The 12,321-nt window shown below is 40.5% G+C and overlaps 1 long non-coding RNA gene across 1 annotated transcript in view; it reads right to left on the bottom strand.

Annotated features, from left to right (window-relative positions):
- The window catches only part of LOC128584875 (uncharacterized), a 46,735-nt gene extending 34,646 nt beyond the window's left edge, over nt 1–12,089 (bottom strand). Inside the window, exon 1 of the long non-coding RNA XR_008379751.1 lies at nt 11,918–12,089. This is a non-coding gene — a long non-coding RNA (uncharacterized LOC128584875). The remainder of the gene's footprint in view (nt 1–11,917) is intronic.
- Nucleotides 12,090–12,321: the final 232 nt, after the last annotated feature.

Below are 12,321 nucleotides of genomic sequence, written 5' to 3'. Positions count from 1 at the left end.
GGTGAATGCCCCTGCTTCTCTTCAATTGGTCCCTTTGTCCTAACCCATGTCATGGTTGCTAACTTGGCTCTAGTAAAGAACAGGCCAGTTAACTAACCTAACCTGTAACTGGGATTACAGGCATCTGCCACAACACCTGGCTATTTTTAGCTCTTGCTCAGGGTGGTCTTGAAATCCTGAGCTTAGATGATCCACCCACCTAGGCCTCCCAGAGTGCTGGGATTACAAGTGTGAGCCACAGTGCCTGGCCGGGTTTGGCATTTTGGCAAGTCACTCACTGTCTTTCTAGCACCTTCCATCCTTCCATCCTTGACATGCATTCCTGTTAGACTTCTTCATTCAGTGCATTTTGCTGCTTGTTTGCTGGTGCTCCAGATGCCTAACACCCAGTTAAATTAAACTTAGTTTTATATTTGTGGTATTTCTTTGCTAGAAAGAATATACTTATTCAAAATAAGAACTTTCTTAGTTTGGGGGTTTTTTGAAAAAAAAAAAAATGCTCTCCAAAGAAATAGGCAAGAGTCAAGGGCTGAGGGCCAAGAAAGCCAGTGATAAAGATAATAGCTACTATAGTAGATATTTGTTAGCTTGCTCCTCAATTACCTTCTTAGTACTACCTTCTCTCCTCCATGGTACTTTTTCATTTGGGGAATCCACCCCTCCCCATGTAGCCCATGTGCTTCCAGAGAAGCTGACCCATTTCCTGGTTTGTTAAAACCAACCATCATATTCTATCTTCCTATGCACAGCTTTTGGTTCCAGGGCAGGCATGGAACCAAAAGCAAGTGGTTTAAGCAAGTAAATGTCAAGGACAACTCATTCTCTCCAGATGCAAACAAGGGAACACGTACTTCCATGGAGCTGCTCCAAGCTTTAGGATAAAGTAGACATTGCAGAAGACAGAGTGGAAAGATAGAAAGAAACTGAGTACCTGGTGATATGGCTCAGTCCTTAGTGACAGTCTGTAGTGTCTGAAGACTTAAAGAATCCGAATTCTTAGTGACATAAACTAATCTAAAATTCTGTCCTCCCTCTTGACTTTTCATTTTCAGGAACCAGTACATTCCCTTATTGTTTAATTCAGTTTAAGTTGTACTTTTTTGTTACTTGTGATATTATTCTATGGTACATAGTTAGTATTTGTTGAGAGCCTACTATGTGCCATGCATTGTAATGAGTATTCTACAAAGACTAATTCTTTCAACCATATTCTTTAAAATTGTGGGAAAATACATTTAACATAAAATTTCCCATTTTAGGATTGGTGCCTGTAGCTCAGCAGCTAGGGCATCAGCCACATACACCAGAGCTGGCGGGTTGGAATCCAGCCAGGGCCTGCCAAACGACGACAACTACAACCAAAAATAGCCGGGTATTGTAGTGGGTGCCTGTAGTCCCAGCTACTAGGGAGGCTGAGACAAGAGAATCACTTACACCCAAGAATTTGAGGTTGCTATGAGCTGTGATGTCATGGCACTCTATCGAGGGTGACACGATAAGACTCTGTCTCAAAAAAAAAAAAAATTTCCCATTTTAATCATTCTTAAATGTATAATTCTGTGACATAAAGTACATTGACAATGTTGTGGAACCATGACCACTATTTCCAATCACAGTCATATTTTTAAGTACGTATTAATAGTTTCATTTTGCTAAAAAGGAAACTTCCTCAGAGAGGTGCTTTATACCAGTTTGTAGTATAGTCTTATTTAAATACAAGTCTGCCTGATGGTAAATCCTACATTTTTCTACTTCATTATAGTGCCAAATAAAATTATCAAACAAGGTAACAAGAAATATTGATCCAATTACCAGCTCAGGGTCCACACAGAGATTGGCAGGAGGAGATACAACAAATAGGAAATAAGGTAAGAAACAAAATGTAATCAGAATCCAAGTTATCAAAGGTAGGACATTAGAGGCCAGTGCCAGGGTAACAGAAGAAACCATCTGGGTTCACAATGGTTTGAAAGGGGCCTCGTCAAGGGAGGTTTTAAGAATACCTGGTTGTCCTTGTTCACCCTACTCTGGTTTGTAGGTGAATAATCCTTGCCCTGCCCACTTTCTTCTCCAGAGGATCCTGATCTGAACACTAATAACAAACTATATTTTTCACCAGGTGTGGTGGCTCACGCCTATAATCCTAGCAACTCTGAGAGGCCAAGGTGGGTGGATTGCCTGAGCCTGAGCAAGAGCAAGACCCCATCTCTAAAAACAGGCAGGGGTTGTGGCAGGCACCTGTAGTCCCAACTACTTCAGAGGCTGAGGCAAGAGAATTGCTTGAGCCTAAGAGTTTGAGGTTGCTGTGAGCTATGACACCAGAGCACTCTACCAAAAGCGACAAAGTGAAACTCTGTCTCAAACAAAAACAAACTATATTTTAAAACAAAAATGCCTCCAATTTTAAGTCAAGCATTCATTAATATAAGTCTCCTCCTATGGTGGAGCCTGGCCCTTTAAATGAAGTCTGTAATGACTGGAGAGCTCTATTTCTTTCTTGTTAGGAAAGATGGGATGCCAAGTAGCACCCCTCCCACCTGGCACACCTCCTCCCCACACCCTCCCATCCCCCCACCCCCGCAAAAATCATAAGCTTCTGGGCTAAAAGCTATCTACCTTTGATGAGTATCTCTTAATTGTTTACTTTTTAACCAAGGGTTTTTAACTAAGGCTATTAGAACTCTAGAAGGTGTTTAATCTGTTCATCTGTTTGTTTTCAAAAGTCTGACTCCTTTCATTTGTGATCCTGGGTAAGTAGTAGCTTAAAGGGTTTTATTAATACAAAAAGATAAGTTCCTTAATTTTCAATTTCCGTAAGTATAAATTCTACAGTGTCAGAGGCTGTCCTGAAATGGAGGAAAGGAAGTTCTGAGAATAGATTGGGTAAGACTCCTTGACATTTTCACATCCCTTAACCTGGGACTCCTCCACATCAAGGCCTCTTCTCCAGCTAAGTACTGAACAATACTACTAACATTTTCTCAGAAATTATTTTATATATAAATCTACATGCTGATCTTAATAATTCACTCTCTGTGCACTGAATATATATGAGACACATGCAGAAGCCCTGTGAGGCCATGTCATTTGGCATGGCTAACATGTGTATGACGCTTATAACCCTTCTTGCTCTACAGCAGCACTGGGGACTCACTGTCCTTATGTGTGAACAGTATTTGGGAATATAGGGTTTTCTGTTCTTTTTTAAACAAAACATAGAAAACAGAATTTTTTCTCCTTATCTTTTCAGTTTTTATCCTTGTTTTCCTCTTCACCCTTGTAGTAGACCATCTTTTCAGGAGCCATGGATGATAAGACTGTGCCACTCTGTGCAGTAGGTAGCACCAATTAAACAATACCAGATAGGGCAAAAGAGAGGTTGAGAATGGACTGGCTTGAAGTCATGAGGGAATCCTGGGAAAAGAAGTGATCTGGCACCCCTTCAAGCCAATATTCTTTAAATAGCTGAAGGCAGAGAGAAATTCATTTTCTATTAATATAAAATGTATAGCTCTTTATGGTCAAAATAAAGAATTTATTATGAACATTGGATATGACAATATTTCCACTTATTTGGAATTGTCTTTCGTTTCACATTTTTTCCATCAGTTACCACTAGAATAGCAATAGTTACTCACCAAGTGAGTGGTAAATTATAGTCAAAAGGTCTTGCTCAGGGGCTGAGCACAGTAGCTCATGCCTGTAATCCTAGCACTCTGGCAGACGAAGGCAGTTGATCACCTGAGCTCATGGGTTCAATACCAGCCTGGCATAAGCAAAACCCCATCTCTAAAAATAGCCAGGCATTGTGATGGGTGCCTGTAGTCCCAGCTACTTGGGAGACTGAAGCAAGAGAATCTCTTGAGCCCAAGAGTTTGAAGTTGCTGTGAGCTATGACGCTACAGTACTCTACTGAGGGCGACAAAGTGAGATTCTGTCTCAAAAAAATAAAAAATAAAAAGTGTTGCCCAAAGTATATTTACAAATTCTTCCCCCCCCAACCCCCCAGTTTTTACATCATAAAACATTTCTAACTTCTCCAAAGTACTTATTTGTTCTTCATTTTTCTTTTGGGAATTTCTGAGCTAGACATCCTCCTGTAAGACATGTTCTGGCTTTAAAATGTAGAAAATAACCACATCTTCAGAAACGGTGTCAGGAATTTGGGGTAGAATTCCAAACTGATCCAACTGCCTTGGCTTCCCAGACTGCTAGGATTACAGGCATGAGCCACTGTGCCCAGCCTGCACATCTGTATCTATATCCGAATGAGAACCCTAGGACCATTTTATCAGTAAGCAGGCAAATGGCCAAACTTAAGAGTGAAGCCTGGGTCATGGCTAGGCAGACACAAGAAGTCTAAGTAAGACTTCTTACTTTTCCTTTCTTTCTTTTTTTTTTTTTTTCTTCAGTTTTTGGCGGGGGCTGGGCTTGAACCCACTACCTCCAGCATATGGGGTCAGCGCCCAAACCTTTAAGCCACAGGTGCTGCCCCAAGACCTCTTACTTTTCCAACTCCTCTAAATCTTGGGACTCCTCTGCCTCCCTTAAGCATGCCAGAAGAGAGATTGGTAAGAGAGAGAATATGAATAAGGCTTTGGCATAGAGAGGCATCAATAGCTGAGCACAAGTCCACCTACTTGACCAGGTGCCAGGATGAGGTCGGCTTGCCAGACCCATGGAGTTGGGAACAGAGAGGAGAGGAAGGATGAGGCCTTCTCATCAGAGGTAGCTCACTCACCTTCTATGTGCCCCATCTCTAGCCTCTTGATTTGCTTATTACGTGGAGGAAAAAATGTACAGGACAGCCTGCTATTCTCTGACCAGACTAGTCAGTTATTCCATGTGGAGGACATAAGAGAGTACATAAAAGGGCAGAAGCTTGGGTAGAAGTTTCTTCCTTCATGTGTTCCAGCAGAAATGCAGGGACACAAGCTGAACAACTCCCACCCCTCATCCCCCACCCCCCAAGCCCCATTATAAACTCTAAGTTGAGCCTAATAATCAAACCTTTGTTCCATTTGGAGAGATTAGCAGTTCCCTCAGTTATTACACTGCTCCTCACCATAACTTCACCCTATGCCAAATATTCACTCCCTAGTCTATTTTCCATCTGAAATTATGCCTAGTCACATTGTCCAAAATTGGTCAATGGAGAAGGTTACTTTTAAAAGTCCCAATAAAACAACAAAGACTGGCTGAAAATTGTTGAACAATATAAGGCTCTTCGGCTCTTCCCAATAAATTCGTAGGGAAATTCAGGTCCAAAACAAATTCCTCTTCCTATTGTAAACTGAGGACCTTAAAGCCCAAGATACTCTGCTCTCTAGTTTCCCAATCTTTCAGTCCCTCTTAGCGCTTTCCCTCCAATGCCTTGGGATTTGGGGTCCTGCAGCAGCCATTGCATTTTCTTCCATTTCAATGGTATAGTACCTTCAGTGCCTTCAAAATTTAAGTAATTCACCTGAATCACTCATGTTCCAAAAATATAGAAGCAAACGTGACTGCTGTAGTAACAGCATTGTACAAACAAAATGATGTTCCAGAACGCAGTGTATAGGCCCTTGTTGCTCTTGCTGCTGTTGTCTATCACAGATTGCAGCAGATTTAGTGTTCTCTTGGGGAAGGGGCATAATGCAGAGAAAACAAAAGATGAAGAGAAGAGATCTTCTTGCTTTCTGTCTTGCCAGGATAATTATTAGAACATGTCAGTTTTCCAGTTACTACATGTGAATTTAAATCAGTTAGGATAAGCTTCTTTTCAACAGGCTGTGATACTATGCTTTTGATCAAGACATAGTTGACTTGTCTATTTGTCTACAGTACATATATCATCATCCTTGCCCCTAAAACCTCTATTTTTTCTAGAGACCTAAATCCTCCCATCCATCTTACCCCATGTGGAGCTACAAAAGCAAGTCTGATTGGTCTAAGAGTAATCTCCTTACCCTTGCCAGAGAATAATTCAAGAATGGGAATAGGGCCCTGTTAGTTACAAAGAGACACAAGGAGGTTTTCAGTGGTAGCATCTCCAATGCCTAGAACATACTAAGTCTTCCTCATTTTTCTTGGTATTTTTCACATATTTTGAATACTTCTATTTCTGGCTAGGAAGTCCAAGGTTGAATTGAGCCTAATTTCTATCGAGTAACATAGCTTTTTCTTTTCCATGTGTGAACATGGCACCACACATGCATGATAAGAGACCCTGCAATCTATGCTTATGGACTTGCAGCTGTTCCTCCCACCCCCCCACCCCCCCTGTAGGTATTTGTCCATCCCCATTAGGAGCCAAGACTTTTAAACTCTATGACACAGCTGTTGCTGCTGCTCTAGAACAGACAGATTCCAAGATATTCTTTCCTAAAATGTACCTTAGCTGGATAATCACCCTCAACAGATTCCTGAAACTGAAGCTGCTATTGATCCTTCCAAAGGCCATAATCTCAGGACTATAATGAAGGTTTAACATGTCCTCTGACATATGCTCTTCTTCTAAAACTCCAATTTCTTTAGCCTTCAGATTCTCCAGCCCCTGAGTTACCCTGTGCTACTTTGTGTATTACTTCATGGCATCTCTTTCTCTATTCCTGACTTCTACTCCATTTCTTTCTATCATTCACTACTAATTTCAAGGAGACATGGATGAGTTTTTAAAGTTTAACTTGCTACTTAAGTGGACATAATTCTTCCTCTAACATAGGTAAACCTTCAACTGCTGCCTTTTTCTTTTCTTGGCCCATGCATTTGTTTCCTGACCTACTCTGTAGGTTCTTGAGAGGCTCCAATAGTGAAAATATATCAGGTTATATTCATTTACCACAGACCCTCAATTCCAATATTGCTGGAATGAAGAAATCCTACACAGGAAGTCTCCCTTCAGTTTCAACCAATGTCTGATCTCTACCTATTACTGTTCTGCCTCTTTCCTTTGGTGTTGTCTTTCCTATATCTTTTAAACAATATTTTTCTAAAGCCATTTATTTTTTAGGCATATTTCCTTATAACAAGAATATACTTGCTTCCCTACATACAATGTCCATGTGATCTTGAGATTCAAGAAGTAAAGCCTAAAATAGCACCATCACCTCCAGCAACATCAGTAACAATCACGGTTAACAGTTTACTCAGCCCCTACTATGCTTTAAGCACTATTCTAAGAATTTTATAGGCATTACTTAATCCTCATGACAATTTCACAAAATAAGGACTATTACCACATCCCTTTTACAGATGCAGAAACAAGCACAGAGAAGTTAAGGAATTTGTTCAAGGTCAAACAGTCAGCAAGTGGCAGAGCTTCCTTTTCGTTTTCTACTTTCACATCTGCCCAAACTCCTGTCATTTACCAGTCCATTCATACTATAAAACACTTTTAATTATTGTTTTGGCCTAGTCTTCTTTCAACACTTAGTAATTGGGATCTTCTTTTAAAAAGCAAAAATAAAGATTTACAATTGTCGAACACAGCCTATCCCAAAACATGAACATAATTAATTTCTTTTAATAGTGCTCTGCCTATTATCCCACAGGGAAGGATATTAAAGTTAGATTCTGTAATTCTGTAAAGATAACTTCTTAGTACCACTGGATTGTATGCTTACCAGGTTTTCCCACACATACATTAAATTTAAACCTTTAGTTCCAAGTTAATTTTCATTACCTGATAAAATATTATCTGAGCATGTACTAAAGAATGAACTTCTGAAGCTTAGTGAGATAAGTCATTCATACTCTAATAAGGATATTTTAAACAGGCTGGTTATTCCTGCAGGGAAACCATATTCAGATCAAACTAATTTCTTAAGTGACATAAAAAGAGTGAGCAGCTTTGAGGTGTCTTATGTAACTGACTGTGTGCTGATGGCTTGGGACTAGATGACAGAATGACAGAGGAAAGGGAAGCTGAATCTTTGAAATGATAAAAATTATAATTTAAAAATCATAGTAAATATCACCTGCCAGGTATTAAAATGATTAAAGAGCTTATTTTTTCCACACTACTATTGTGATAGGTTTTATAAACAAATAATTTTAAGTACACTAACCTGTTAAGCACTAGTAATTAGTTGAGAAAAACAAACACAAATGTTCTTAAAGAGAGAGCAAACCCTGAGGGAATTCAGTCCTCTGAAATTATGCTAAGTGTTACTGAAATAATTCTGGGAGGCTCCTACCCCAAATAAAGATCACTTTTACTTTTTATCCTGTTTTTTGTCATATACAACTTCTACAACAGCTAACTGACAGAACTATTTGCTAACATAGGTAGACTTGCTGATAGATAAAATCCTCTGTAATATTTTAGGTTTTCACCAGAAGAATCAAGAGTCTATAACACCTGTGAATGAAATGGAACTGGATTGGCAGGTAGTATTAATAGCTTTGCTACTAACTGGTTTGGGGATTTGGTTTTATCATTTTGCCTCTTTAGACTTTAGTTTCCTTGTCTGCCGAGAACAGAACTGAGATTAAATAATCTCCAAGGCCCATCCTAACAACCGCCAAATTCTACAATTTAAGATGGTTTTGAACACTTTTGTGCAAAGACTTTAATAGTTAACCCCTTGAAATAAACTAAAAATATATAAAAACCAGTAGAAGAGGATAGGATAATATATTTACATATCTCTCAACAAATTGTTCCATTATTGTTAAACTAGTTTTTCTCTTGTACTTCATCACCCATCATGGCTCCAAGATAGGGTGCAGAGTATAAATGCCATCTCAAGAATGAAGAGGATACAGTAACATAAGGAAAGTTCTTGATATACAGGAAGGAGAACATTCCATTCTTTGTGCGTAGTAACCCCCTGGGAGATAATAGGAGGAAGAAAAAGGGACTAGGAAGAGGTAATCAGACCCAGCATTCTTACTTTCCATTACCTCTCAGGGTGGAAACTAGAATTGAAGATATTAATTCAATATATTCACATACATATAGAGAAATCTGAGGAAGTTGGGACATATCTTCCCTGGACACGTCTGTTAAAGACAAGACCTCTAGGAGCTCCACCTTTAGCTTGACAGTATGTTCAATATGATATGGGGAGAAGCATGTTAACACTGGTAGAGGGAGAGGTTCAATAAACAAGCCCAAAGCTAGGCTCCTGGCTCTTCAAGGCCTATGTGTGGAATTCAGGTAATCCAGAGTTGCCCATGAGTTTCAGTGAGAAGAATGAGTGGTATGATAAGGATCAATGGACCTGTGAAGACTTGGGTCATTACAAAAAGAGGCTACAGTGTGTGGAACAAATGGATCAGGTATAGATTTTAGCAAAAGGAAATCAGCACGACACCTCAAAAGGGCATAAATGACCAGTTTTATCTCTGAGGCTAGCAGTCCTGCTGTAGGACCATACCAGCCACTCCATACCAGAGGACAAAACAAAGACTGACATTTGTGGCTTAGATGCCCTTCTCTGATGCCATGTGAGCCTCCTCATCCCTAAAGGCTGCAACCAACCACTAATCACTGTGTGGACTAGAAAAAGGTGTGCTGGATGGCGCCCATAGCTCAGGGTAGGGCACCGGTCACATACATGAAGGCTGGCGGATTCAAACCCGGCCCCGCCAGCTAAAACAACAATGACAACTGCAACAACAACAAAAATAGTGGTGTGCTGTGGCGGGTGCCTATAGTCCCAGTTACTTGGGAGGCTGAGGCAAGACAATTGCTTAAGCCCAAGAGTTTGAAGTTGCTGTGATGCCATGACACACTACAGAGGGTGACAAAATGAAACTCTATCTCAAAAAAAACCCCAAAACAAACAAAAAAAGGTGTTCCCTTTCTCATGCTACTTTACTTGTATCAGAAAATTTGCCTGATTTTGTTAGAACATGGCCTTTCTCTGCCATTACCAGAGAACTGTTGTAATAAATTTAGAAATCTAGGGTATAGAAAGATACCCCTTACACCAGATACAACACCCCTCTACCTCCCTTCATATCTTGAAATGGGAGGAATTAAATCTGAAAGATAGCATTTGTGTTTTATTTTATTTTTTATTTTTTTGTAGAGACAGAGTCTCACTTTATGGCCCTGGGTAGAGTGCCATGGCATCACACAGCTCACAGCAACCTCTAACTCCTGGGCTTAAGTGATTCTCTTGCCTCAGTCTCCCGAGTAGCTGGGACTACAGGCGCCCGCCACAACGCCCGGCTATTTTTTTTTTTTTGGTTGCAATTCAGCCGGGGCAGGGTTTGAACCCGCCACCCTCGGTACATGGGGCCGGCGCGCCTTACCGACTGAGCCAGCATTTGTGTTTTAAAACATTGAGGTGATGTGAGGACTTAAGGTTAAAATTACAGAAAATAAACAAGCTACATTTTCTTTGTATATCTGAATTAATGTAAGTAAATCTTAAATTCTGCCACACCAAAATATAAACTCTTTATGGCCAAGATTTTGCCTTTTATTTTATTGGTTATTTCCCATAAAACCTTTCAGGGTGTCCAACCTTTTTCCTGCCACACACTGGAAGAGTAAGAGTTGTCTTTGGCCACATATTGAATACAAAAATATTAAGGAAACATGATAAGCAAAAAAAAAAAAAAAAGGAGGCCCATGCATACTTTTCCTGATATCTGATACTACAGATAAGCAAAATAGCCCTCAAATAAGCTGCAGGAAGCCCCAGGGCCACAGGTTCCACATCCCAGCAAGGAACCGATAAATACCTGTTAAATGAATTATAAACACTTAAAATAAATTTAGTATCATGTATGTTTATTTGAACCAAATCTAAAATTTTAACCACTTACACCCAGTTAACCATAAAAATTTAAACTTTTCCAGTTGTTTTGTAACAGCTGCCCTCCTCAGATATTTCTTTCTTTTTTTTTTTTTTGAGACAGGGTCTCACTTTGTCACCCTTGGCAGAGTGCCATGGCGTCACAGCTCACGGCAACCTCAAACACTTGGGCTCAAGTGATTCTCTTGCCACCGCCACAATGCCTGGCTATTTTTAGAGACGGGGTCTTGCTCTTGCTCAGGCTGGTCTGGAACCTGTGAGCTCAGGCAATCCACCTGCCTTGGCCTCCCAGAGTACTATGATTACAGGCCTGAGCCACCGCACGGGCCTCAGATATTTTCTTGAGAAGGAAACATCGATCTACGTTTCTCCATTTTCTAATCTAGACCAAAGAGAGATCATCTCGAAATCACAAAACCTAAAAAAACTGAAAACAAGGTAATGTAGTCTGAAGTAAGTTCTTATTTAAAAGATATGGGTGGGGGGGCCTGATGTCTAGAAAGGTAAAATAATTTGCCCAGAGTCAAGCCTAGGTCTAGAACACACTACACAATACAGTCTTGCCTCTCCTTCCTCCCAAAATACACACTCAAACTTGCTTTTTTGTAGTTGCTTATCTCAAACCCAGACAGTATTTGATCAAACTTAAATGAGAGAAATCACCCAAGAGGTATAAAAACCAGAGAACCAGGTAAACTGCCAATTTTATCACATCCAAAAAATGGTAAACAAAACTGAGAGGAGAATTGAGAAATAGTACATTTTCAGTCATCATAACAGCAGCCGGGGGAAAATTGTCTTTTCCTTGGGGAGATATTATGTTAAGAAGACCAGCTACAGATACAAAAGATAATTTATCTTGGGAGGTTTTTCCTTGTAGTGGGACCTAAAAAAAGAAAAACTGTAAATCACATAAACAATCACGACCTCAGCATTTACTTCTCTCACATACTATTTTCAAAGAGCAAATCAAACTGACCAAAGATCAAAACCTTTTCAAGGTTTAGATGACCCCTCCTAGACAACGATTAGGCACCGAATACAAACTTCGGTTACCAAATTTAAAGCTCGGTAAAGTAATCTCCAAGGTTTGCAAATCCCCTCAGCTTGGCTAAAGGGCACAGAATCTCTAGCGCTCCCTACAGCTCAGATTTTGAACCCACCTTCCACAGAAAACCGAGTTACCAAAGATCGGCTCCCTTGCTCCACTTTTTTTCCGCTTAAAAAATCGGGTGAAGGTTGGGGTGAGGGGAGAAGGCAGAAACAGCGAACCGAAGGATTAATCACTTCTCCCTATTACATCAGCAGCCCCCGCCCTTTCCTCCGAGCACCTCCTCTCCTAGAACAGTCGCTACGCACTGGCGCTCTCTTCGCTCACCCCCTGCTCTATTATATGCCCTGATACCTCCCCATTATCACCCGCCCCACCACACTCCCCCTTTCCTATTTCCCCCTCCTGGGCTGAGGAGGGAGGAAACCCGAGAGAGGAAACAGGGCGTTGAAGGAAGGGACTTCGCGATAAGAGCCGAGGTCCTATTGGCCGGAAGGTTGTTCGGGCACCTTCCAT

The sequence above is a fragment of the Nycticebus coucang genome, chromosome 4, assembly GCF_027406575.1.
Source record: "Nycticebus coucang isolate mNycCou1 chromosome 4, mNycCou1.pri, whole genome shotgun sequence".
NCBI classification, from domain to species: domain Eukaryota; kingdom Metazoa; phylum Chordata; class Mammalia; order Primates; family Lorisidae; genus Nycticebus; species Nycticebus coucang.
This window is presented reverse-complemented; position numbering and strand designations above follow the sequence as displayed.